Source organism: Oryctolagus cuniculus, chromosome 12, assembly GCF_051225735.1.
Source record: "Oryctolagus cuniculus isolate XC-2025 breed Fujian yellow rabbit chromosome 12, ASM5122573v1, whole genome shotgun sequence".
NCBI lineage: Eukaryota > Metazoa > Chordata > Mammalia > Lagomorpha > Leporidae > Oryctolagus > Oryctolagus cuniculus.
Genome location: NC_142878.1, coordinates 60365748 through 60392825, shown reverse-complemented (window position 1 = coordinate 60392825; position 27078 = coordinate 60365748).

The window sequence follows — 27078 nt, the reverse complement described above, 5'->3', positions numbered from 1 at the left end:
TCTTCCTTTTCCATTGGTTCACCCCCCAGTGGCCGCTGTAGCTGGTGTGCTGCAGCTGGTGCACCGCGCTGATTCAAAGCCAGGAGCCAGGTGCTTCTCCTGGTCTCTCTTGCGGGTGCAGGGACCCAAGCACTTGGGCCATCCTCCACTGCACTCCCGGGCTACAGCAGAGAGCTGGACTGGAAGAGGAGCAACCAGGACAGAATCCAGTGCCCCAACTGGGACTAGAACCCGGTGTGCCAGCACTGCAGGCGGAGGATTAGCCTATTGAGCTGCGGCGCCAGCCCAGAGTTTATAGTTCTTAGAAAAAATAAAAGCGAGTGAATTTGGAAATCAAAACCAGGGAAGAAAAGGATTTGATTCACCTTCCTAGGGTCTTTAGCTGGAAGCCCAAGGTCATCTTGGGAAATAGCCAGTCTGTTGGGTGGCTGGGACCCCATTATTCCTTCCCTTCTTTAAAAGTTCAAAGGAGGGGCCGGCGCTAAGGCTTAGTAGGCTAAGCCTCCGCCTGCAGCATCAGCATCCCATACGGGCACCGGTTCATGTCCTGGCTGCTCCTCTTCCGATCCAGCTCTCTGCTGTGGCCTGGGAAAATGGTAGAAGATGGGCCAAGTGCCTGGGCCCCTCCACCCGCAGGGGAGACTTGGCAGAAGCCCTGGCTCCTAGCTTCTGATTGGCCCAGCTCCAGCCTTTGCAGCTGTTTGGGGAGTGAACCAGCAGATGGAAGACCTTTCTCTCTGTCTCTCCCTCACTCTGTCTGTAACTCTACCTCTCAAATAAATAAATTTTTTTAAAAATAAATTTAAAAAAAATAGAAGCTCAAGGAGTTCTCACAAAATCTGACTGCAAACAACAATAGTCAAATCGAGGGTCTGAGTGTTCACACACACGTGGGCTCCTGAACAGCAGCCTGTGAGTAAAGAGGTTTCCAGCCAGGCTGAGGATTCTGCGCTCTGAGTTCTTTCCTGGCTCAAGGGTATGACATCCTTTGCTCATTTCTCTTTTTTTTAAGATTTATTTATTTACTTACTCGAAAGGCAGAGTGACAGAGAGAGCTGTCTTCTATCTGCTGGTTCTGTCACCTAATATGCACAACACCCAGGACTGGACCAGACCAAAGCCAGGAGCCAGAAATTCCATTCAAGTCACCTATGTGGGCAGCAGGGACCCAAGTACTCAGGCCATCATTCACAGCCTTCCAGGTGCACTGGCTGGAAGCAGGATCAGAAGTAGAACAGCCAGGACTCTATCACTCTGATAAGGGATGTGAACATCATAATGGTAGTTTAACCCGTGATAACATGACACTCACCCCTTTTGCCACCTTCTTAACTGCATTGTTCGGCTTTTGTTGTTGTTGTTGAAATTTTTTGTTGTTTTGTTTGTTTTGTTTGAAAGAGAGAGAGAGAGATCTTCCATTCTGTTGGTTCCCTCCCCAAGTAACCACAACAGCCAGAGCTGAGCTGTTTCAAAGCCAGGAGCCAGGAGCTTCCTCCAGGACCCTGGTGTGGGCACAGAGGCCCAAGGACTTTGGCCATCTTCTACTACTTTCCCAGGCCATAGCAGAGAGCTGGATCGAAAGTGGAACAGCTGGGACTAGAATTGGCACCCATATGAGATGCCAGCACTGCAGGCGACAGCTTTACCCACTATGCCAAAGCACTGGCCCCCTATTGAGTTTTATTGAGTTCCTTATATACTCTGAGTATTGATCCTTTATCAGATTTAGATGAATAGCTTGCAGATACTTTCTTCTACTCTCTTGATTCTGTTGTCTCTTCATTCTGTTGATTGTTTTCTCTACTATACAGGAGTATCTTCTATTAATGTAATCCCATTTGTCCAGATTTGTTTTCTTTTTGCCTGTTCTTTTGTTATGTTATAAAAAAAAAAAAAACTAGTTGCCTATACTGGCATTTTTTCTAAAGATTTATTTATTTATTTAAAAAGCAGAGTTACAGAGAGAGATTGAGATCAAGATCTTCCATCCACTGGTTTACTCCCCCAGATGACCACAACAGTCGGAGCTGGGCCAGTTCAACACCAGGAGCCAGGAGCTTCCTCTGAGTCTCACAAGAGTTTGCAGGGTCCCAAGGACTCGGGCCATTTTTCCATTGCACATTAGCAGGGAACTGGATCAGAAGTGCAGCAGCCAGGACTTGAACTGGCACCCATACAGGAAGCTGGTGCCACAGATGGCTTTTCTGCTGCACCACAGCACTGGCCCCAAAGAGACTGTCTTTTCTACAGTGTGTTTTTTGGACATCAGTTGACTGTAGATACATAGATTAATTTCTGGGACCTCTTTTCCATTCCATTGTTGTGTGTGTGTCTCTTTTTGTGCCTGTACCATGCTGTATCAGTCATTATAACTCTGTACAATGTCTTCAAATTTAGTATTACAATGACTGCAGCTTTGTTCTGTTTGCTCAAGATTGCTTTGGTTGCTTGGAGTCTTTTGGGCTTCCACATGAATTTCCAATCCATGAACATGAGAAATCTTCCATTTGTGTGTGTGTGTGTGCATGTGTGTGTGTCTTCAACTTCTTTCATCAATGTTTTATGCTTTTCACTGTAAAGGTTTTTCACATAAATGGATAGTTATTTCTAAGCATTTTTGTAATTATTATGAATAAGACTAATTTTATGATTTACTTTTTCAGTGGGTTTTATTGGGATATAAAAATGTTTTCAATTTTTATATATTGATTTTATTTCCTACAACTTTATTGAATTCATTTATCAGATCTAATAGTCCTTCGGTGGAGTCTTCAGGTGTTTTATACATAGAATGATATCATCTGCAAGCAAGAACAATTTGCCTCTTTTCATAGTTCTATACATTTTGTTTCCTTTCTTTGTCTAATTGCTTCAGCCAAGACTTCCAATACAATATTGAATACAAGTGCTGACAGTAAACATCCTTGTCTAATTCCCGATGTTAGAGGAAATGCTTTCATCTTTTCTTCATTCAATGTGATGATTCCTTTGGGTCTGTAATATGTATCCTTTATTATATTGAGTTATAGGCCTTCTATACCTAATTTGCTTAGAGTTTTAATCATGCATGGATTTTGAATTTTATCAAATGCTTTCTCTCTGCCTATTGAGATGATCATATGAGTTTTATCCTTCATTTTGTTGATGCCAAGTATTACATTTATTGAGTTGTGTGTGTTGAACCATCCTTACAACCCTGGGATAAATTCCACTTGATTATGGTGGTTGATCTTTTTGATGTGGTGTTGGGTTCAATTTGTTAACATTTTTCTGACAATTTTTACATATATATTCGTTAAAGAGATTGAACTAAATTTTTCATTCTATCTTTCTTTTTTATATGATTTCTGTACCAGGGTAATACTGGACTTAATAGGATGAGTTTGATAATATTATCTTTCTTTCAGTTTTGGGGAGTGATTTGAGAACAGTTGGTACTAGCTTTTCCTTAAATGTTTGGAAAAAAGTAGTAAAGCCTTTTGTCCTGGGCTTTTTCTTGTAGGGAGATTTTTTTATTATTTTTATTCAATCTTATTACTCATCACTTGTCTTTTGGGGTTTACCATGACTCAGCGTTGATATACTGTATGTATCCATTTCTCTTAGATTTTCCAATACATTAATATACAGCTGCTAGGGTATGATTCTTTGTGTTTCTGTATAACCAGCTATAATATCTCCTTTTTAATCCCTCTTTATTTGAGTCTTCTCTTTTTTTCTTGCTTAATCTAAAGATTTTTTTATTTTGTTTATCTGCTTTAAAACAACACTTAATTTCATTGATCTTTTGCTTTGTTTTCTTAGTCCCTATTTCATTTTTTTCTGCTATGATTTTTATTCTTTCTAATTTTGGGGTTTGATCGTTTTCTTGATTTTTCTGTTTCTTGAGCTGCTTAATTAGGTTGTTTACTTGAGATCTTTCTATTCTTCTGATGTAAACACTTACTGCTATTAACTTCCCTCTTATTACTGTTTTTGCTGTGTCTTATATGTTTTGGTTATATGTCTCCATTTTCATTTTATTCAAGAAATATTCTAATTTCCCTTTTGATTTCTTTAACAACTCATTAATTATTCAGAAGCAAGTTATTCAGTCCTTATGCATATGCATTTGTGTAATTCCTGAAGTTTCTTTTGTTGATGATTTCTGTTTTATTCCATTGTGGCCAAAGAAAACACACGTTATAATTTCAACTTTTTTTTTAACCTGTTGAGGTTGGTTTTTTAGCCTTACATATGACCTGTTCTATATGACATTGCATGTGCTGATGAAAAGAATGTGTATTCTGAAACTGTTGGATAGAATGTTCCATGGATTTCTGTCAGTAGATTGATTTGATCTATAGCAAAGTTTAACATTGATGCTTCTTTGGCTTATTTTTTAAATTATTATTTGTTATTTGTCAGAGAAACAGAGACAGAAAGATCATCTATCCCCTGGTTCACTCCCTAATTGCCTGCAGCAGCCAGGGCTGGGCCACGTTGAAGCCAGGAGCCCAGAAATCCATCTGGATCTCCTACGTGGATGGCAAGGGCTCAAGCATTTAAGCCATCTTTGGCTACCTCCCAATAAGCATTAGCAGGAAATTGGATTAGAAGCAGAATTGCTGGGACTCAAACTAACACTCATATGGAATGTGAGCTTCCCACACAGCAACTGATCCCCTTGTCCCACAATGCCCATCCCTTTGTGGATATTTTGTCTGGATGATATAACCATTGATAAAAGTGGGATATTTAACATCGCCACTATTATTACATTATAATCTTGCTCTAACTCTACATCTAGAAATATTTGCTTAATAAAACTGAGTGATCTAGCACTGCATATACATTTACAGTAATATGCCCTGTTGTTAAAGTGATCCCTGATTATTATAAAGTGAATTTCTTTGCCTTTTTGCAATATTTTTCTTGAAATCTATTTTATCTGATATGGGTTAGCTACTATGGCTTCCTTTGGGTTTCCATTGGGATGGACTGGTTTTTTTTATTCCAAAGAAACCTTTTATTTATTGTGTACAAATTTCATAAGTACAACTTAAGGAATATAGTTATTCTTCCCACCATACCCGCCCTCTCACCCCTACTCCCACCCCACCTCCTCCTTCCTCTCCCATTCCCAGTCCCATTCTCCATTAAGATTCCTTTTTATTAACTTTATACACAGAAGACCAACTCTGTACTAACCAAAGATTTCAATAATCTGCACACATACACACAAAATATAAAGATTGTTTGAGAACAGCTTTTGTGGTTAATTCTCATAGAACAACTCAGTGAGGACAGAGATCCTACATGGGGAGTAAGTGTACAGTGAATCCTGTTGTTAATTTAACAATTAACGGTCTTATGTATGAAGTCAGTGATCATGTGTGGCTCTTGATATGAGCTGCCAAGGCTATGGCAGCCTATGAGTCCACAATCTCTATCAGTATTTATACAAGGCCATCAGCAAAGTGTATGTTCTCTCCTCCCTTCAGAGAAAAGTGCATCCTTCTTTGATGGCTCCTTCTTTCCACTGGGATTTCACTCACAGAGATCCTTCATGTAGAATTTTTTTTGCCACAGTCTTGGCTTTCTATGCCTGAAATGTTCTCATGGGCTCTTCAGCCATACCAGAATACCTTAAAGGCTGATTCTGAGGTCAGGGTGTTATTTATAGTGATTGTCATTCTATGAGTAAGTTGTGTGGGCTACTTCCCATATGGAAACATTCTCTCCTTTTTGGTTCTATGTATTGTTGTTAGCAGACAGTTGGTATTATTTTTACTACAATCTTTTTAACACTTAATCCTATCCTTGTGATCAATTTAACACTTAATATGATCACTTTAACACTTAAGATGGCATTATTACCACCCAGCTTAATGGACTTTGGAGTCCCATGACAAGTTTTTAGCTGTACCCTTAGAAGTAAGTCCATAGGAATGTATACAGAACTATGCAGCTCCTTCCTCTCTTATTTTTTACTGTGGTCTATTTTCACTTGACTTTATACACATATGATTAATTCTATGTTAAGTAAAGAATTCAAACAATCAATTTAAGGAACACACATACACACACACACACACAAAACTGTTCCTTGACAGTGAAGACAAGGGCTGTTCAAGTCACTGCTTCTCCAAGTGTCAATTTCTCTTCTATAGGTTTCCTTTAAGATGCTCTGTTAGTTATCACATATCAGGAAGAACATATGGTATTTGTCTCTTTGGGACTGGCTTATTTCACTAAGTGTGGTGTTTTCCAGATTCATCCATTTTGTTGCAAATGACTGGATTTTTTTTACTGTTGTGTAGTATTCCATAGAGTATACATCCCATAATTTATTTATACAGTCTTCAATTGACAGGCATTTTGATTCCATGTCTTAGCTATTGTGGATTGAGCAGCAATAAACATGGAGGTGCAGATAACTCTTTTATTTACTTATTTCATTTCCCTTGGGTAAATTCCCAGGAGTGGGATGGCTGGGTCATATGGTAGGACTATATTCAGATTTTTGAAGTATCTCCAAACTGTCTTCCATAGTGGTTTTACCAGTTTACATTCCCATTCACAGTGGACTAGGGTACCTTTTTCCCCACATTCTCGCCATCATTTGTTGCTAGTTGGTTTCTGTATGAAAGCCATTCTAACTGGAGTGAGGTGAAACCTCATTGTGGTTTTGATTTGCATTTCCCTGATGGCTAGTGATCCTGAGCATTTTTTCATGTGTCTGTTAGCCATTTGGATTTCCTCTTTTGAAAATGTCTGCTTAAGTCCTTTGCCCCTTTCTTAACTGGGTTGTTTGTTTTGTTGTAGTAGAGTTTCTTGACTCTTTATGTATTCTGGTTATTAATCCTTTATCAGTTGCCTAGTTTGCAAATAATTTCTCCCATTCTGTCAGTTCCCTCTTCACTTTCCTGACTATTCCTTTTGCTGTACAGGAGATTCTAAATTTAATATAATCCCATTTGTTAACTTTGGCTTTTATTTCCTGTGCCTCTGAGGTCTTTTCCAGGAACTTTCCCTGTATCTATATCTTCCAGGGTTTCTCCAATGCTCTCTACTAATTTGAAGGTATCAGGTCTTAGATTTAGGCCTTTAACCCATTTGGAATAGATTTTTGTATAAGGTGTGAAGTAGGGGTTCTGCTTCATTCTTCTGCAAATGGAAATCCAGTTTTCCCAGCACCATTGTTTAAGAGACTTTCCTTGAACCAGGAATTGGTTTCAGCTCCTTGGTCAAATATAAGTTGGTTATAGATGCTTGGATTGATTCCTGGGGTATCTATTCTGTTCCATTGGTATATCCATCTGTTTTTGTACCAGTACCAGGCTCTTTTGATTGTAATTACCCTGTAGTTGAGATCTGGTATTGTGATACCTCTGGGTTTTGTTGTTGTCGTGTAAGATTGCTTTACCTATTTAAGTTCTTCTTTGTTTCCAAATGAATGTTAGTATCATTTTTAGAGATCTGAGAAAAATGTCTTTGGTATTTTGATTGTGTTACATTGAACTGTAAACTATTTTTCAGAAGAATGAACATTTTGATTATATTGATTCCTCCAATCCATGAACATGGAAGTTTTTTCCATTTTTTTTTTGTGGCTTCTTCTATTTCTTTCTTTAATGTTTTGTGATTCTCCTGGTAGAGATCTTTGACATCCTTGGTTAAATTTATTCCAAGGTATTTTATTTTTTTATAGCGATTGTGAATGAAATTGATCTTAGAAGCTCTTTCTCAGCCATGGCATTAGCTGTGTATAAGAAAGCTATTGATTTTGGTGTACTGATTTCATATCCTGCTACTTTACCAAACTCTTCTATGAGTTCCAATATTCTCTTAGTGGAGTCTTTTGGATCCTCTACATATAGAATCATGTCAACTACAAATAGAGATAGTTTGACTTCCTCTTTCCTGATTTAAATCTCTTTGATTTCTTTTTCTTGCCTAATGAATCTGGCTAAAACTACCAGGACTATATTGAATAACAATGGTGAGAGTGGGCATCCTTGTTTGGTTCCGGATCTCAGTGGGAATGCTTCCAACTTTTCCCCACTCAATAGGACACTGTCTATGTGTTTGTCATAGATTGCCTTGATTGTGTTGAGGAATGTTCCTTCTATACCCAATTTGCTTAGAGTTTTCATCATGAAAGGGTGTTGTATTTTATCAAATGCTTTCTCTGCATCTATTGAGATAATCATATGGTTTTTCTTCTGCAGTTTGTTAATGTGATGTATTGCATTGATTGATTTGCAAATGTTGAACCATCCTGAATACCAGGGATAAATCCCACTTGGTCTAAGTGAATGATCTTTCTGATGTGTTGTTGGATTCAATTGGCCGGAATTTTGAAGATTTTTGCATCTATGTTCATCAGAGAAATTGGTCTGTAGTTCTCTTTCTCTATGGAGTCTTTTCTGGGATTAGGAATTAAGGTGATGCTGGCTTCATAGAAAGAATTTGGGAGGATTCCCTCCCTTTCAATTGTTTTGAATAACTTGAGAAGTATTGGAGTTAGTTCTTTTGTAAATGTCTGCTAGAATTTGGTAGGGAAGCCATCTGGTCCTGGGCTTTTCTTTGTTGAGAAGGTCTTTATACTGATTTGGTTTCTGTCTTGGTAATGGGTCTGTTTAGGTTTTCTGTCTTCATGGCTCAATATAGATAGGTTGTACCTGTCCAGGAATCTATCCATTCTTCTGGGTTTCCCAGTTTGTTGGCATACAGCTCTTTGTAGTAATATCTGATGTTTCTTTATATTTCTGTGGTATCTGTTGTTACATTTCCTTTTTCATCTCACATTTATTGATTTAAATTTTCTCTCTTTTTGGTTAGTTGGCCTGTGGTGTTTCAATTTTGTTTTGTTTCATTTGTTTTGTTTTTTTCAAAAAACCAGCTCTTCATTCCACTGATCTTTTGTAATTTTTTGTTTCAATTTTGTTAATTTATTCTCTTATTTTAATTATTTCATTTCTCCTAGTTTTGGGTTTGGTGCTGTTATTTTTCGAGATCCTTGAGATGCATTGAAAGCTCATGAATTTGGTAACTTTCTGATTTCTTGATGCAGCCACCAATTACTATAAACTTACCTCTTAACACTGCTTTTGCTGTATCCCATAAGTTTATTGATATGTTGTATTGTTGTCTTCATTTGCTTCCAGAAATTTTTTGATTTGTCTTTTGATTTCTTCTGTGTCCCACTGTTCATTCAGGGGGATGTTGATCAGTCTCCATGTGTTTGCATATGTCAAGAGATTCCTGAGTTGCTGATGTCCAGTTTCATTGCATTGTGGTCCAAGAAGATGCATTTATTATTTCTATTTTTTCTGAGTTTGCTGAGCCTTGCTTTAGGGCCTAGCATGTGGCAATCCTGGAGAAAGGTCCCTGTACTGGTGAGAAAAATGTGTATTCTGTGGCTGTAGGGTAGAAGACTCTTGTAAATATCTGCTAGGTCTTTTTGGTTTATAGTGTCGATTAACTCTGTTGTTTCCTTGCTAATTTTTGTCTGTTTGATCTGTCCATTGCTGAAAGTGGGATATTGAAGTCCCCTGTTACTATTGTAGTTGAGTCTATATCTCCCTTTAAATCCTTTAACATTTCTTTTAGATAAGCAGGTGGCTATAATTAAGTACTTATGCATTTATAATAGTCACATATTCCTTTTTTATTGATCCTTTAACCATTATATAGTGTCCTTCTTTGTCTCTTTTAATAGTTTGTGTTAAAGTCTGTTTTGTTTGATATCAGAATAGCCACACCAGCTCTTTTTTGGTTTCTGTTAGCGTGGATTATCTTTTTCCATCCTTTCACTTTCAGTCTGTGTGCGTCTTTTTTGGTATCATGTGTTTCTTGTAGGCAGCAAATAGGTGGGTCTTCCTTTTTAATCCAGTCAGCCAGTCTCTGTCTTTTAACTGGGGAGTTGAAACCATTTAAATTCTGGGAGACTATTGTTAAGTACTAACTGTGTCTTGTCCTATTTCTATAAATAGTCCTAATTTTGTATTTTGGGTTTCCTTTGTATTTTTGCTGGGTCATTCTGCCTTCCTCTTCTTTTGCAGTGATATTCCTTTTTCCATGGTTTTGTGTATAGCATATCCTTGAGCATCTTTTGTAGGGCTGGGTGAGTAGTTAAAAATTCTTTACATTTCTGTTGTAGAAGATCTTTATTTCTCCTTCATTAATAAAAGAAAGCTTTGCAGGGTACAATGTTCTGGATTGACTGTTTTATTCCTCTTAGGACTCGGAATGTATCTCGCCATTCTCTTCCTGCTTGTAGAGTTTCTGTTGAGAAGTCTGCAGTGAGTCTAATTGGATTTCCTCTGAATGTGATTTGGCATTTCTCTTGTGCACATTTTAAGATCTTTTCTTTATGTTTTACCGTGGGGAGTTTTAGTACAATGTGTCATGGGCAAGATCTTTTCTGGTCATGTCTATTGTGAGTTCTGTATACTTCATGTACTTGGATGTCTGTTTCTTCCTCCAGATTGGAGAAGTTTTCTGTTATTATTTCATTAAGAAAGCCTTCTAATCCTTTCTCTCTTTCCATGCCTTCTGGAACTCCATATGTTGGGTCATTTGATAGAATCTTATAGCTCTCCAACTGTGGTTTTTTGTTTTTTTTTTTACTTTTCTAATTTCTTCTTTTATTTGGTCTGACTGTAATATTTCCAGAAATTTGTCTTCTAGTTCTGATATTCTTTCTTCTGTCTCACATGTTCTGTTTTCAATGCTTTCCACTGCATTTTTATTTGATATATTGAGTTCTTCACTTGTAGTATTTCATTTTGACTTCTCTAATATCTCAATTTCTTGGTAGCACTTTGTATTTAGTTCATGAATTTGTTTCTAATTACTTCTAAGTAATTTCTGAATTCCATTTTGGCATATCCTCGATCTCTTCATCTTCACCTTCTCTTATTGAATATTTGCATTACCTCTAAAAGATTTTTGTTTGTGAAAGATATAAACAAATTTTTAAGTGATGTCCTTCCTGATCTGCAATTTATGTTAGACTATTGCAATAGACCATTTGTAATAGACTTAACAATGCACCACCTCAAAGCTGTCCTTATCCTGGTCTCTGGAACCTCTGCATAGTAGACACTCCAGAAAAATGCAACATTGCTCTCACATTTATTTTATCCCTGTAAAATTCATTTCACTCATTTTGTTTATTTTTATTTTTACTGAATTCTGATTTCTAGAATTTAAAATAATAAATTTTATGAGTTTTTTTTAACATTTATTTGTTTGAAAGGTAAAGTAACTGAGACAGAGGGAGCGGTAGAAGAGAAAAAGATCTATCCATGAGTTCACACCCCATATAACCACAATGGCAGGGACTGAGCCAGGCTAAATCCAGGAACCTGGAACTTCATCTGGGTCTCACCATGCGGCAGGGGTCCAAGTTTTTGTACTATCATCCACTACTTTCCCACGTACAATCACAAGGAACTGGATCAGAAACAGAGCAGCCAGGACTAGAACTAATGCCCTGATGTGGGAAAGCAGCATCACAAGCAGCAGTTTAACTCACTATACCACACCACTGTCTCCAAACTGGTGTTTCTTAAACTGCTAAATTTGTAGTAATTTTTTTACAACAACAATAGAAATAGTCCCACCATAGAAATCAAGCCAAAATAGATAATAGTATAAAGTGATAGTTTTTAAACATATCAGAGAGCTAATTATTTTCAAAAGCCTAAGAGAATTAAATTCTAAGATGGACAGGTCCTTCCTAAAAGAGACTCATATGACTGCTTTTACTGTTGGAAGAATAGTAGAAGTGGAAGGAAGAAGTTATTTTCCATAGTTGGCAGTAAGGAGAAATCAGCTCAACTTCCAATGAATATGAGAGTTAGTATGACAGGTTACATCCCCAAGGATCCCTAGTCTCAGAGTGAATCAGCACCCACCCACCAATTCTCCCACAAGATTGTCATGAAGTACACTGGAACAATATGGTTAACACTGGGAGTAAGAATAGAGAACTGAGAGAGAGATGGCTCCAGCACAGTTAACCTTACCCATAGTGCAAGACAGAAGACACTGTAGACTGCAGGTGGTGAGGAGTGGGAAGAGGAGATGAGTAGGTCAGAGACTGTCCCAGAGTTGCACCAGATACTCAGAGTGCCTTTCACTTATTTGAAGGTTGTAGCCCACTGAAGGCTGGAAGCAGGGCAGGAGAGCTCAGAAATACCTTGGCTGCACCAACAGGTTAAGGAAGCAAGACAGATGAGTGTTTCTCAGGTGCAGAAAAGCAGGGCGGGTCTGGAGAGCAAAACTAATCCTCAGTAAATCAAACGGCTGGATGTTTAGTTTTAAAACATGGCAGTATCTCTGGAGAATGAACATTATGTATATCACAAGCCCTGCTTAAGATAAAAAAGTGCTGATCTTGACTGCAAAATATTTGAAGCCATCAGTGAACTCTTTTCACAATGCCTATGTTCAGTTCAAATATAGATAACAATGACTCATCACCATCCTAGTAGATGGAAGGGTACAGTCGAGGGGAATGCCTTGTGTTAATCACTTCAACTGTTCTTGATACAAAATGACTGTTATAGAATAAAAATTTTAATATATATGAAGAAGTAGAAAACCATGATGAACAGGAGGAAAGACAAGCAATGGAAAGACGTTGACAGATGACCAATATATTAGATTTAGCTGGCAATAACATTAAAATAACTGATAAATGTGTTACAGAATCTAATGAAACTTGGTGCAAGAAGATATTGAGGCCAGTGCCACGGCTCACTAGGCTAATCCTCCACCTTGTGGTGCCTGCACACCAGGTTCTAGTCCCGGTTGGGGCGCTGGATTCTGTCCCAGTTGCCCCTCTTACAGGCCAGCTCTCTGCTGTTGCCAGGGAGTGCCGTGGAAGATGGCCCAAGTCCTTGGGCCCTGCACCCCATGGGAGACCAGGAGAAGTACCTGGCTCCTGCCTTCGGATCGCGGCAGCCATTGGAAGGTGAACCAACGGCAAAAAGGAAGACCTTTCTTTCTGTCTCTCTCTCTCACTGTCCACTCTGCCTGTCAAAAAAAAAAAAAAGATATTGAAACTTTCATATGTAATATAAAATTATAAAAAATAACTAAATAGATGGGGTAGAACAATATAAGAGGTGCAAAATCCATTCAGTGATCAAAAAGAGCATGCTGGACACATTAGAAGAAAAAATCAGTTAACTGGAAAATAGGAAAATAGAAGTCATCCAAGCTGAAACACAAAGAGGAAACAAGTTTAAACTGAATAAGAAATTCAAGGTTTATTGAGTGATATCAAATCATCCAGCATATGTATAACTAACATACAAAAAAGAGAGTAAAGATAGAGAATGGGGCAAAAAATTATTTTGAAGAGATAATGGCTAGAATTTTCTAAAATTATTAAATATGTTAATCCCCATATCAAAGAACTTAGTAAATCTCAAGTAGAATTAATACTGTGTCATCCATTTGGATGTGCATACATTGAATTCTTTTTAGGACCATTGACAATTTAAAGCAATAATAACAATATCAGTAATCAATAGACTTTTAGAACATAAATATCAGTAAATATAATATCAACCATACTGGAAAAATCATTATTTATAAAACATTCTACTCAAGAACTCCAGAATACAAATTCTTTCAAAGTGCACAGGAAAATGTTAGCCAAAATAGCTTATGCCGAGTCATAAAACAAATGTAAAACACTGTCAAGGCCAGCACCACGGCTCACTAGGCTAATCCTCCTCCTTGTAGTGCCAACACACCGGGTTCTAGTCCCAGTTGGGGCACTGGATTCTGTCCCGGTTGCCCCTCTTCCAGGCCAGCTCTCTGCTGTGGCCAGGGAGTGCAGTGGAGGATGGCCCAAGTGCTTGGGCCCTGCACCCCATGGGAGACCAGGAGAAGTACCTGGCTCCTGCCATCAGATTAGCACGGTGCGCCGGCTGCAGGGCGCCGGCCATGCCGGCCATTGGAGAGTCAACCAACAGAAAAAGGAAGACCTTTCTCTCTGTCTCTCTCTCTCACTGTCCACTCTGCCTGTCAAAAAAAAAAAAAAAAAAAAAAAAAAAAAAAACACTGTCAAGAGAATAAAATCCTACAGGAGATTTCTCAGACCACATAATTTAAATTGGAAATCAATAACCTATGTAAAATAGCTCAAATTACTTAGAAATTGTGATATAAATATAAAACTTATGAGATAAAGAATAGACTATACTGTTCTACTTAATACTATTGGTTTAATTCTGTAATTAATACACAGTTATTCTTTTTTTTTTATCTTTTATTTAATGAATATAAATTTCCAAAGTACGACTCATGGGTTACAATGGCTTCCCCCCCCATACCGTCCCTCCCACCCACAACCCTCCCCTTTCCCACTCCCTCTCCCCTTCCATTCACATCAAGATTCATTTTCGATTATCTTAATATACAAAAGATCAGCTTAGTATACCTTAAGTAAGGATTTCAACAGTTTGCTCCCACACAGTAACATAAAGTGAAAAATAATAGATGATTTTTTTTAAATGATGATGAAATCAGATCAGACCTATTGTCATGTTTAATCCCAGTGAGAGTCAAGTTGGGAATTGATAATTTCTTTTTTTTTTTTTTTTTACAGAAGATCAGTTTAGTGTACATTAAGTAAAGATTTCAATCGTTTGCACCCCCATAGAAACATAAAGTGAAATATACTGTTTGAGTACTCGTTATAGCATTAAGCCTCAGTGTACAGCACATTAAGGACAGTGATCCTACATGAGGAGTAAGTGCACAGTGACTCCTGTTGTTGACTTTACCAATTGACACTCCTGTTTATGGCATCAGTAATCTCCCTATGCACCAGTAATGAGTTTCCAAGGCTATGGAAGCCCTCTGAGTTCTCCGACTCTTATCTTGTTTAGACACGGTCATAGTCAAAGTGGAGGTTCTCTCCTCCCTTCAGAGAAAGGCACCTCCCTCTTTGAAGACCTGTTCTTTCCACTGGGATCTCACTCACAGAGATCTTTTTGCCAGAGTGTCTTGCCTTTCCATGCCTGAAATACTCTCATGGGCTTTTCAGCCAGATCCAAGTGCCTTTAGGGCTGATTCTGAGGCCAGAGTGCTATTTAGGACATCTGCCATTCTATGAGTCTGCTGAGTATCTCACTTCCCATGTTGGATCACTCTCCCCTTTATTTATTCTATCGGTTAGTGTTAGCAGATACTAGACTTGTTTATGTGCTCCCTTTGACTCTTAGTCCTTTCATTATGATCAATTGTGAACTGAAATTGATCACTGGGAATAGTGAGATGGCATTGGTACATGCCACCTTGATGGGATTGAATTGGAATCCCCTGGTATGTTTCCAACTCTACCAATTGGGGCAAGTCAGCTTGAGCATGTCCCAAATTATACATCTCTTCCCTCTCTTATTCCCACTCTTATATTTAACAGGGATCACTTTTCAGTTAAGTTTCAACACTTAAGAATAACTGTGTATTTATAATAATAATAATAATAATAATAATAATAAAGTCTTGTGACATTTTGTAGGAGTCAGTGCCAAAAAGCCTCCAAAGGAACCAGCATAAGCACCAGAAATATTTGTAAATAGTGAAGCTGCAGATCAGCTTGAAGGGCTGTGAATCTCAGAAGGACAGACATTTCTGGATTGCCAAAAGGTTTAAGTCCACCCATGTGGACTTAAGTTCTAAATGTGTTCTAGGGCACCCTTAGCACGGCAGTGTGGCCAAGCCTGTGAATATCCCACCTGGACATCAAGGTGCTATAGAAACTCTATGTGAATAGGAAGCTATTCAAGAAACTGGCCAAGAATCATGATGCCTTTTGACTTCAGAGCCTCTGATGAAGCTAATTTCACAAATCCTGAACCCAAATCTAAATAAGTTCCTTTCCCTGCTGACACAGTGAAATTATGGTGGCCAATTCAATGAGGTGAGGTCCACAGTGAAGTTTCAGGTGAAGCAGGTTCTATGTCTGGTCCTGGCTGTTGGTCATGTGGGATAATAGACAATGGTGTCATGTGCGGCATCCACCTGGCTGTCAACTTCTTCATGTCCTTGTTCAAGAAGAAATGGTGGGGGGCGGAGCCAAGATGGCGGAATAGTGAGGGCGCACGCCGATAGTCCGGGAAAATTTAGTTTAATAAAAGGGGAGTTACGGTAGCCTCAGAAAAAAGAACCAGGAAAATATTGCAGAGGAAACTCTTCTGGACCAAGTGGCCGTGAATCGGAGGACCTACTGGGAGAACAAGGTCGCCCACCGCACGGAAGCCGAGCCGCGGGACCGAGCCGCGGAAGCCCCAGGATCTGCGCGCCAGTGCTTGAAGGGGAGTGCATGCCACACAGACAACAGCAGGCAGGCTTGGGACGTCCAGGGCTCTGAGTTCACACATCGGCGCTGGAAGGGGAGCGGACCTGCGTGGAGAGCGTGGGAGCCCACAGTTCGGGACACCAGCGGCAGACTCAACACACCAGCGCTGGAACGCGAGGTGAGCCAAACCTCAATAGCCCGAGACACCGGCAGGCAAGCGGAGAGAGGAGACTAGAGGGAACGACCCCCGGGGGGGGGGGGGAGTTCACCAGGCTAGCTGGAAGAGAGAGAGAGAGAAAAAAAAAAAAAGGTGACTGGTATGGACACGGGTTTCTCTCTCTCCACTCACCTCCCAAGGGCGAGCAAGACAAAGAGCAGGCACCATCTTGGACATACGTCATAAGCAGAGCGACCTCAGGTCTGCACCGGCCCTGAGCCTAGCAGAAAAACCTGACTCTGGGTGGGGCGAATTAACAGAAGATTAGGACCTAGCAAATTTGTGGTGCTACTGAACTGAGACTGTGAAAAAAGAGACGGTGGGGGAGAGAACTCACGGAATTCACGTGAGCACTCTCCAGAGACGCTACAATTCCATAACTTTGGCAACCCAGTGGGAGACTGAAGGAGAATTTGAGCCCACTCTGAGGGCCGAACAGAATCCCTGTGTGGCCCTTGGGAAAGAGCTTCCAATCTCTGGCTCCTGTGGGTATATCATTTGCCTGCTAACTACGTTCAACTTCGTTCAACTGTGCAGAATAACTTCCCTTTTGAATCAAAAAAAAAAAAAAAGAAAGAGAGAAAGAGAGAGAGGTTTACCACGCCTAACCTGGGAGTGTCACCTTTGGCACACCAAACAGAGCTCTCAGGCCACACCCATCTCAAGCCCTAAGGCTCCATCAAAAACAGATAGTCCACTTAATCTAGAGTCATAGTATAACAAGAAAAAGCACCACAGTGAAGAAACCAATAATCTCCAATATGCCAAATAACAAACGCAAAAACCGAGGTAATAAAAACAATGAAGTCACCATGACGCCCTCAAATGAAAAAGACACCCCAATTCAAGATTATGAAGATGATGAGATAGAAGAATTGCAAGAAGCAGATCTCAAAAAATTGAGAAGAACATTAAGAAGTTCTCAAAAACAAATTATTGAACTACAGAAATCCTTAATGGACAAGATAGAAAATCTCTCTCGTGAAAATGAAATATTAAGGAGGAATCAAAATGAAACGAAACAACTAGTACAACAGGAAACTGGGATAGTGACTGAAGTGAAGAATTCAATAGATCAAATGAAAAATACAATAGAGAGCCTTACAAACAGAATGGGTGAAGCAGAAGAGAGAATATCGGACTTAGAAGACAGAGAACAGGAAAGGATACAGTCAGACCAAAGAAAAGAAGAGGAAATTAGAAATCTAAAACATTGTCGGGAATCTTCAGGATACTATTAAAAAACCCAACATTCGGGTTCTAGGAGTTCCTGAAGGCATGGAGAGGGAGAAAGGATTAGAAGGCCTTTTTAGTGAGATATTAGCAGAAAATTTCCCAGGTTTGGAGAAGGACAGAGAAATCCTAGTACAGGAAGCTCACAGAACCCCTAATAAACACGACCAAAAGAGATCCTCACCATGACACGTTGTAATTAAACTCTCCACAGTGAAACATAAAGAAAAGATCCTAAAATGTGCAAGAGAGAAACGTCAGATTACTCTCAGAGGATCTCCAATCAGACTCACAGCTGACTTCTCATCAGAAACTCTACAAGCTAGGAGGGAATGGCGAGATATAGCCCAGGTACTAAGAGAGAACAACTGCCAGCCCAGAATATTATATCCTGCAAAGCTATCATTTGTGAATGAAGGTGAAATAAAGACTTTTCATAGCAAACAGAAATTGAAAGAATTTGTCGCCACTCGTCCAGCCCTGCAAAAGATGCTTAAAGATGTGTTACACACAGAAACAAAGAAACATGGTCATCAATATGAAAGAAGGTAAAGGAAAGAAACCAAGGAAGGAAACCTCACAGCAAAAGATCACAGGGAATTCAAAGCATATATTAGAACTTATCTTTGGCAAATGGCAGGGCAAAGTTACCACTTATCATTAGTCACATTGAACGTGAATGGCCTGAACTGTCCAGTTAAAAGACACTGATTGGCTGATTGGGTTAAGGAACAAAACCCATCTATTTGCTGCTTACCAGAAACACATCTTTCCAACAAAGATCCATACAGACTGAAAGTGAAAGGCTGGAAAAAGATATACCATGCCAACAGAAATGAAAAAAGAGCGGGCGTAGCAATCTTAATATCAGACAACATAAACTTTACCACAAAAACCATTAAGAGAGACAAAGAGGGACACTACATAATGATTAAGGGATCAATTCAACAGGAAGATATAACAATTATCAATGTATATGCACCTAACTACAGGGCACCGGTTTATCTAAAAGATTTGTTAACGGACTTAAAGGGAGACTTAGACCCCAATACAATAGTACTGGGGGACTTCAATACTCCACTCTCAGAAATAGACAGATCAATAGGACAGAAGATCAACAAGGATACAGTAGATTTAAATGACACTATAGCCCAAATGGATCTAACAGATATATACAGAAGTTTCAATCCTACAGCTAAAGATTTTACATTCTTCTCAGCAGTACATGGAACCTTCTCTAGGATTGACCACATACTAGGCCATAAAGCAAGTCTCAGCAAATTCAAAAGAATTAGAATCATACCATGCAGCTTCTCAGACCATAAAGGAATGAAGTTGGAAATTAGCAACTCAGGAATCCCTAGAGCATATGCAAACACATGGAGATTGAACAACATGCTCCTGAATGAACAATGGGTCATAGAAGAAATCAAAAGAGAAATCAAAAACTTTCTGGAAGTAAATGAGGATAACAGCACAACATACCAAAACTTATGGGACGCAGCAAAAGCAGTGTTAAGAGGAAAGTTTATATCAATAGGTGCCTACATCAAGAAATTGGAAAGGCACCAAATAGATGAGCTTTCAATTCACCTCAAGGATCTAGAAAACCTACAGCAAACCAGACCCAAATCTAGTAGAAGAAGAGAAATAATTAAAATCAGAGAAGAAATCAACAGGATTGAATCCAAAAAAACATTCCAAAAAATCAGCCAAACGAGGAGCTGGTTTTTTGAAAAAATAAACAAAATTGACACCCCATTGGCCCAACTAACTAAAAAAAGAAGAGAAAAGACCCAAATCAATAAAATCAGAGATGAAAAAGAAAACGTAACAACAGACACCACAGAAATAAAAAGAATCATCAGAAATTACTACAAGGACTTGTATGCCAGCAAACAGGGAAACCTATCAGAAATGGATACATTCCTGGACACATGCAACCTACCTAAATTGAACCAGGAAGACATCGAAAACCTAAACAGACCCATAACTGAGACAGAAATTGAAACAGTAATAAAGGCCCTCCCAACAAAGAAAAGCCCAGGACCAGATGGATTCACTGCTGAATTCTACCAGACATTTAAAGAAGAACTAACTCCAATTCTTCTCAAACTATTCAGAACAATCGAAGAAGAGGGAATCCTCCCAAATTCTTTCTATGAAGCCAGCATCACCTTAATTCCTAAGCCGGAAAAAGATGCAGCACTGAAAGAGAATTACAGACCAATATCCCTGATGAACATAGATGCAAAAATCCTCAATAAAATTCTCGCCAATAGAATGCAACAACACATCAGAAAGATCATCCACCCAGACCAAGTGGGATTTATCCCGGGTATGCAGGGATGGTTTAATGTGCGCAAGACAATCAATGTGATACACCACATTAACAGACTGCAGAAGAAAAACCATATGATTCTCTCAATAGATGCCGAGAAAGCATTTGATAAAATACAACACCCTTTCATGATGAAAACTCTAAGCAAACTGGGTATGGAAGGAACATTCCTCAATACAATCAAAGCAATATATGAAAAACCCACGGCCAACATCCTATTGAATGGGGAAAAGTTGGAAGCATTTCCACTGAGATCTGGTACCAGACAGGGATGTCCACTCTCACCACTGCTATTCAATATAGTTCTGGAGGTTCTAGCCAGAGCTATTAGGCAAGAAAAAGAAATTAAAGGGATACAAATTGGGAAGGAAGAACTCAAACTATCCCTCTTTGCAGATGACATGATTATTTAGAGGACCCAAAGAACTCTACTAAGAGACTATTGGAACTCATAGAAGAGTTTGGCAAAGTAGCAGGGTATAAAATCAATGCACAAAAATCAACAGCCTTTGTATACACAGACAATGCCATGGCTGAGGAAGAACTTCTAAGATCAATCCCATTCACAATAGCTACAAAAACAATCAAATACCTTGGAATAAACTTAACCAAGGACGTTAAAGATCTCTACAATGAGAATTACAAAATCTTAAAGAAAGAAATAGAAGAGGATACCAAGAAATGGAAAAATCTTCCATGCTCATGGATTGGAAGAATCAATATCATCAAAATGTCCATTCTCCCAAAAGCAATTTATAAATTCAATGCAATACCAATCAAGATACCGAAGACCTTCTTCTCAGATCTGGAAAAAATGGTGCTGAAATTCATATGGAGACACAAGAGACCTCGAATAGCTAAAGCAATCTTGTACAACAAAAACAAAGCCGGAGGCATCACAACACCAGATTTCAGGACATACTACAGGGCAGTTGTAATCAAAACAGCATGGTACTGGTACAGAAACAGATGGATAGACCAATGGAACAGAATTGAAATACCAGAAATCAACCCAAACATCTACAGCCAACTTATATTTGATCAAGGATCTAAAACTAATTCCTGGAGCAAGGACAGTCTATTCAATAAATGGTGCTGGGAAAATTGGATTTCCACGTGCAGAATCATGAAGCAAGACCCCTACCTTACACCTTACACAAAAATCCACTCAACGTGGATTAAAGACCTAAATCTACAACCTGACACCATCAAGTTATTAGAGAACATTGGAGAAACCCTTCAAGATATTGGCACAGGCAAAGAATTTCTGGAAAAGACCCGGGAGGCACAGGCAGTCAAAGCCAAAATCAACTATTGGGATTGCCTCAAATTGAGAAGTTTCTGTACTGCAAAAGAAATAGTCAGGAGAGTGAAGAGACAACCGACAGAATGGGAAAAAATATTTGCAAATTATGCAACAGATAAAGGGTTAATAACCAGAATCTACAAAGAGATCAAGAAACTCCACAAGATCAAAACAAACAACCCACTTAAGAGATGGGCCAAGGACCTCAATAGACATTTTTCAAAAGAGGAAACCCAAATGGCCAACAGGCACATGAAAAAATGTTCAAGGTCATTAGCAATCAGGGAAATGCAAATCAAAACCACAATGAGGTTTCACCTCACCCCGGTTAGAATGGCTCACATGCAGAAATCTACCAACAACAGATGCTGGCGAGGATGTGGGGTAAAAGGGACACTAACCCACTGTTGGTGGGAATGCAATCTGGTCAAGCCACTATGGAAGTCAGTCTGGAGATTCCTCAGAAACCTGAAGATAACCCTACCGTTCGACCCAGCCATCCCACTCCTTGGAATTTACCCAAAGGAATTTAAATTGGCAAACAAAAAAGCGGTCTGCACCCTAATGTTTATTGCAGCTCAATTCACAATAGCTAAGACCTGGAACCAACCTAAATGCCCATCAACGGTAGACTGGATAAAGAAATTATGGGATATGTACTCTTTAGAATACTATACCGCAGTAAGAAACAACGAAATCCAGTCATTTGCAACAAAATGGAGGAATCTGGAACACATCATGCTGAGTGAAATAAGCCAATCCCAAAGGGACAAATACCATATGTTCTCCCTGATCGGTGACAACTGACTGAACACCAAAAAGGAAACCTCCTGAAGTGAAATGGACACTATGGGAAATGGTGACTTGATCAGCATAGCCCTGACTGTTAATGAACAACTTAATACATTATCCCTCTTAGTAGTTTTTTTGTCTGTTCTACTTAATATGACTGGTTTAATTCTGTAATTAATACACAGTTATTCTTAAGTGTTGAAAATTAACTGAAATGTGATCCCTGTTAAACATAAGAGTGGGAATAAGAGAGGGAAGAGATGTATAATTTGGGACATGCTCAAGCTGACTTGCCCCAAATGGTAGAGTTAGAAACATACCAGGGGATTCCAATTCAATCCCATCAAGGTGGCATGTACCAATGCCATCTCACTAGTCCTAGTGATCAATTTCAGTTCACAATTGATCATAATGAAAGGACTAAGAGTCAAAGGGAGCACATAAACAAGTCTAGTACCTGCTAACACTAACCGATAGAATAAATAAGGGGGAGAGTGATCCAACATGGGAAGTGAGATACTCAGCAGACTCATAGAATGGCGGATGTCCTAAATAGCACTCTGGCCTCAGAATCAGCCCTAAAGGCACTTGGATCTGGCTGAAAAGCCCATGAGAGTATTTCAGGCATGGAAAGCCAAGACACTCTGGCAAAAGATCTCTGTGAGTGAGATCCCAGTGGAAAGAACAGGTCTTCAAAGAAGGAGGTACCTTTCTCTGAAGGGAGGAGAGAACCTCCACTTTGACTATGACCTTGTCTAAACAAGATAAGAATCGGAGAACTCAGAGGGCTTCCATAGCCTTGGAAACTCATGACTGGAGCATAGGGAGATTACTGATGCCATAAACAGGAGTGTCAATTGGTAAAGTCAACAACAGGAGTCACTGTGCACTTACTCCTCATGTAGGATCACTGTCCTTAATGTGCTGTGCATTGAGATTTAATGCTATAACGAGTACTCAAACAATATATTTCACTTTGTGTTTCTATGTGGATGCAAACTGTTGAAATCTTTACTTAATGTATACTAAACTGATCCTCTGTAAAAAAAAAAAAAAAAAGAAAAAAAAAAGAAAAGAAATTATCAACTCCCAACTTGACTCTCACTGGGATTAAACATGACAATAGGTCTGATCTGATTTCATCATCATTTAAAAAAAATCATCTATTATTTTTCACTTTATGTTTCTGTGTGGGAGCAAACTGCTGAAATCCTTACTTAATGTATACTAAGCTGATCTTCTGTATATTAAGATAATCGAAAATGAATCTTGATGTGAATGGAAGGGGAGAGGGAGTGGGAAAGGGGAGGGTTGTGGGTGGGAGGGACGGTATGGGGGGGAAGCCATTGTAACCCATGAGTCGTACTTTGGAAATTTATATTCATTAAATAAAAGTTAAAAAAAAAAAAAAAAAAGAAAAGAAATGGTAGGGAGGCCCGCATTGTGGCGCACTAGGTTAATCCTCCCCCTGTGGTGCCAGCATCCCATATGGGCACCAGTTCTAGTCCCGGTTGCTCCTCTTGCAGTCCAGCTCTCTGCTGTGGCCCAGAAGTGCAGTGGAGGATGGCCCAAGTGCTTGGGCCCTTCACCCGCATGGGAGACCAGGAGAAGCACCTGGCTCCTGGCTTCAGATCAGCCCAGTGTGCCTGCCGCAGTGGCCATTGGAGGGTAAACCAATGGTAAAGGAAGACCTTTCTCTCTGTCTCTCTCTCTCACTGTCCACTCTGCCTGTCCAGAAGAAGAAGAAGAAGAAGAAGAAGAAGAAGAAGAAGAAGAAGAAGAAGAAGAAGAAGAAGAAGAAGAAGAAGAAGAAGAAGAAGAAAGGAAGGAAGGAAGGAAGGAAGGAAGGAAGGAAGGAAGGAAGGAAGGAAGGAAGGAAGGAAGAAAGAAAGAAAGAAAGAAAGAAAGAAAGAAAGAAAGAAAGAAAGAAAGAAAGAAAGAAAGAAAGAAAGAAAGAAAGAAAGAAAGAAAGGTCTTCCCTCCATCAGTTCACTCCCCAAATGGCTGCTATGGCCGGAGCTGCGCTGATCCAAAGCCAGGAGCCAGGAACTTTTTCCTGGTCTCCCATGTGGGTGCAGGGGCCCAAGCACTTGGGCCATCTTCCACTGCCCTCCCGGGCCACAGCAGAGAGCTGGACCGGAAGAGGAGCAACCGGGACTAGAACCCAGCGCCCATATGGGATGCCGGCACCTCAGGCGGAGGATTAACCAAGTGAGTCATGGCGCTGGCCCCAAGCACCAAATAATTCTTTAGCATAACTATAAAATTGCCTTTTGCAAGCATTTATAAGAAAGGTTTTTTTTAAAGATGTATTTATTTTACTTGAAAGTCAGAGTTACACAGAGAGAGGAGAGGCAGAGAGAGGGAGAGAGAGAGGTCTTCCATCTGATGGTTCACTCCCTAATCGGCAGCAACGGCCAGAGCTGTGCCAATCCGAAGCCAGGAGCCAGGAGCCAGGAGCTTCTTTTAGGTCTCCTATGCGGGTGCAGGGCCCAAGGACCTGGCCATCTTCTGCTGCTTTCCCAGGCCACAGCAGAGAGCTGTATTGGAGGAGGAGCAGCAGGGATTAGAACCAGCGCCATTTTGGGATGCCGGTGCTTCAGGCCAGGGTGTTAACCCTCTGCACCACAGTGCCAGCCCCTATAAGAAAGTTTGTTATTTTAAACTGAATATAATGAAACCTGTACATATTATTCCCACTTATGGAATGCAGAAGATAAAGAAACAAGTTATTTGACAGAACATGGAAATAATCAGCGAAATCCAAAATACGAAATAATCCACAGAACTAATGACATCTCTTCAAATAAATATTTAAGAAGAGGATGATCTGTTGTAGAGTAAAAGAGGCTTAAGGGAACTCATCAACCAAATAAAGTGTACTTGCTTAAGTATTGTTTGGATCTTTTTTAACAAACCAACTATATTGGATCTATTTTAACAAACCAATATAAAAAGATATTTTCCAAACAAGTCAAGAAATTTGAGTATATACTCAGTATTAGATGTTACTAACTTTGTTAGATGTGATAACCCGTTCTTTTTGTGGCACATCAATAAATATCTCTGGCGGTGCCGTGGATCACTTGGTTAATCCTCCGCCTGTGGCGCTTGCATCCCATATGGGCGCCAGATTCTGTCCCAGTTGCCCCTCTTCCAGTCCAGCTCTCTGCTGTGGCCCGGGAGTGCAGTGGAGGATGGCCAAAGTGCTTGGGCCCTGCACCCACATGGGAGACCAGGAGAAGCACCTGGCTCCTGGCTTTGGATTGGCACAGCTCCGGCCATAGCGGCCATTTGAGGAGTGCACCAATGGAAGGAAGACCTTTCTCTCTGTCTCTCCCTCTCACTGTCTATAACTCTACCTGTCAAATAAATAAAAATAAATAAATATCTCTCATCTGTTAGAAACATATACTGAAGTGCTTCAAGGGAAATAATACAATATATGATGTTTCCCTTAAAATATGGATCTAAAAATAAAAATGTAGAAGATATAAGACACAATATTGATATGAATTTGACATTTAGAGGTATTTGATGATGTGAACATATGGAATAATTATACTTGCGGAGTAATTATATTTGTGTCTTTGTATATGCTAGAAATATACAATAATAAAAAATTTCATGAATTGCATATGAAAAACAGATCATTCTTATTTTCTAATGAGAGATATGCTGAGTATTATGTTCTTGTTATTCATAAGCCCCCAACTTACACATTCATTGCTTTTGAACTTTTATGTATTGCTGATTTTTAAATTATTAAATAATCAACATAAAAATGAACTAATTAAAGAAAACATAGTTAATAAACAACTTCTTTTATTCCTGTTTATATCATATAATCAATTGACTATTATGTGTGTATATAAATATGAATATTATATGTGTGTTTATACAGTTTTTTAAGTGAATTAAATCATTTACTGATTACACATGATAGTGGATAATACACAAACTTCAATCACAGCTATAATTTTATCTGGTACCATTACTAAATTCAGATATATTGCTAGGGTTACCAGATATAATTTTTTAAAGTATTTTTTAAAATTTATTTATTAATTTGAAAGGTAGAGTTACAGAGAGGCAGAGGAAGAGGCAGAGAGAGGTCTTCCATCCATTGGTTCACTCCGCAAATGGCCACAATGGCCGGAGCTGGGCCAATCTGAAGTCAGGAACCTGGAGCTTCTTCTGGGTCTCCCACATGGATGCCCAGCATGGGGCCAACGCTGTGGCATAGCAAGTGAAGCCACCACCTGCAGTGCCAGCATCCCATATGGGCACTGGTTCTATTTCCAGCTGCTTCACTTCCAATCCAGCTCTCTGCTGTGGTCTGGGAAAGCAGTAGAAGATGGCCCAAGTCCTTAGGCCCCTGCACCCATGTGGGAGACCTGAAAGAAGCTCCTGGCTCCTAGCTTCAGATCCGCACAGCTCCGGCCATTGCGGCCAATTGGGGAGTGAACCAAACAGCCTCTCCTTCTCTGTGTAACTCTGACTTTCAAACAAATAAATCTTAAAAAAAAAAAAAAAAAAGTGGAGCGGGGGAACTCAAACTGGCACCCATATGGGATGCCAGCAGTGCAGGCAGTGGCTTTACCCACTACACTTCAGCACCGGCCCCTAAAGTATATTTTAAAGTTAGAGTTACAGAGAGATCATCCATCCAATGGTTTACACCCCAAGTGGCCACAGTAGCCAGGGCTGGGCCAGGCCAAAGCCAGGAACCAGGAGGTTCCACGTGGGTGCAGGGGCCCAAACTCTTGGCTGCTTTCTCAGGCCATTATTAGGGGGCTGAATCAGAAGTTGAGCAGCAGCCATATGGGATGCCGGTGTTGCAGGTGGCAGCTTTACTCTGTATGCCACAATGCCAG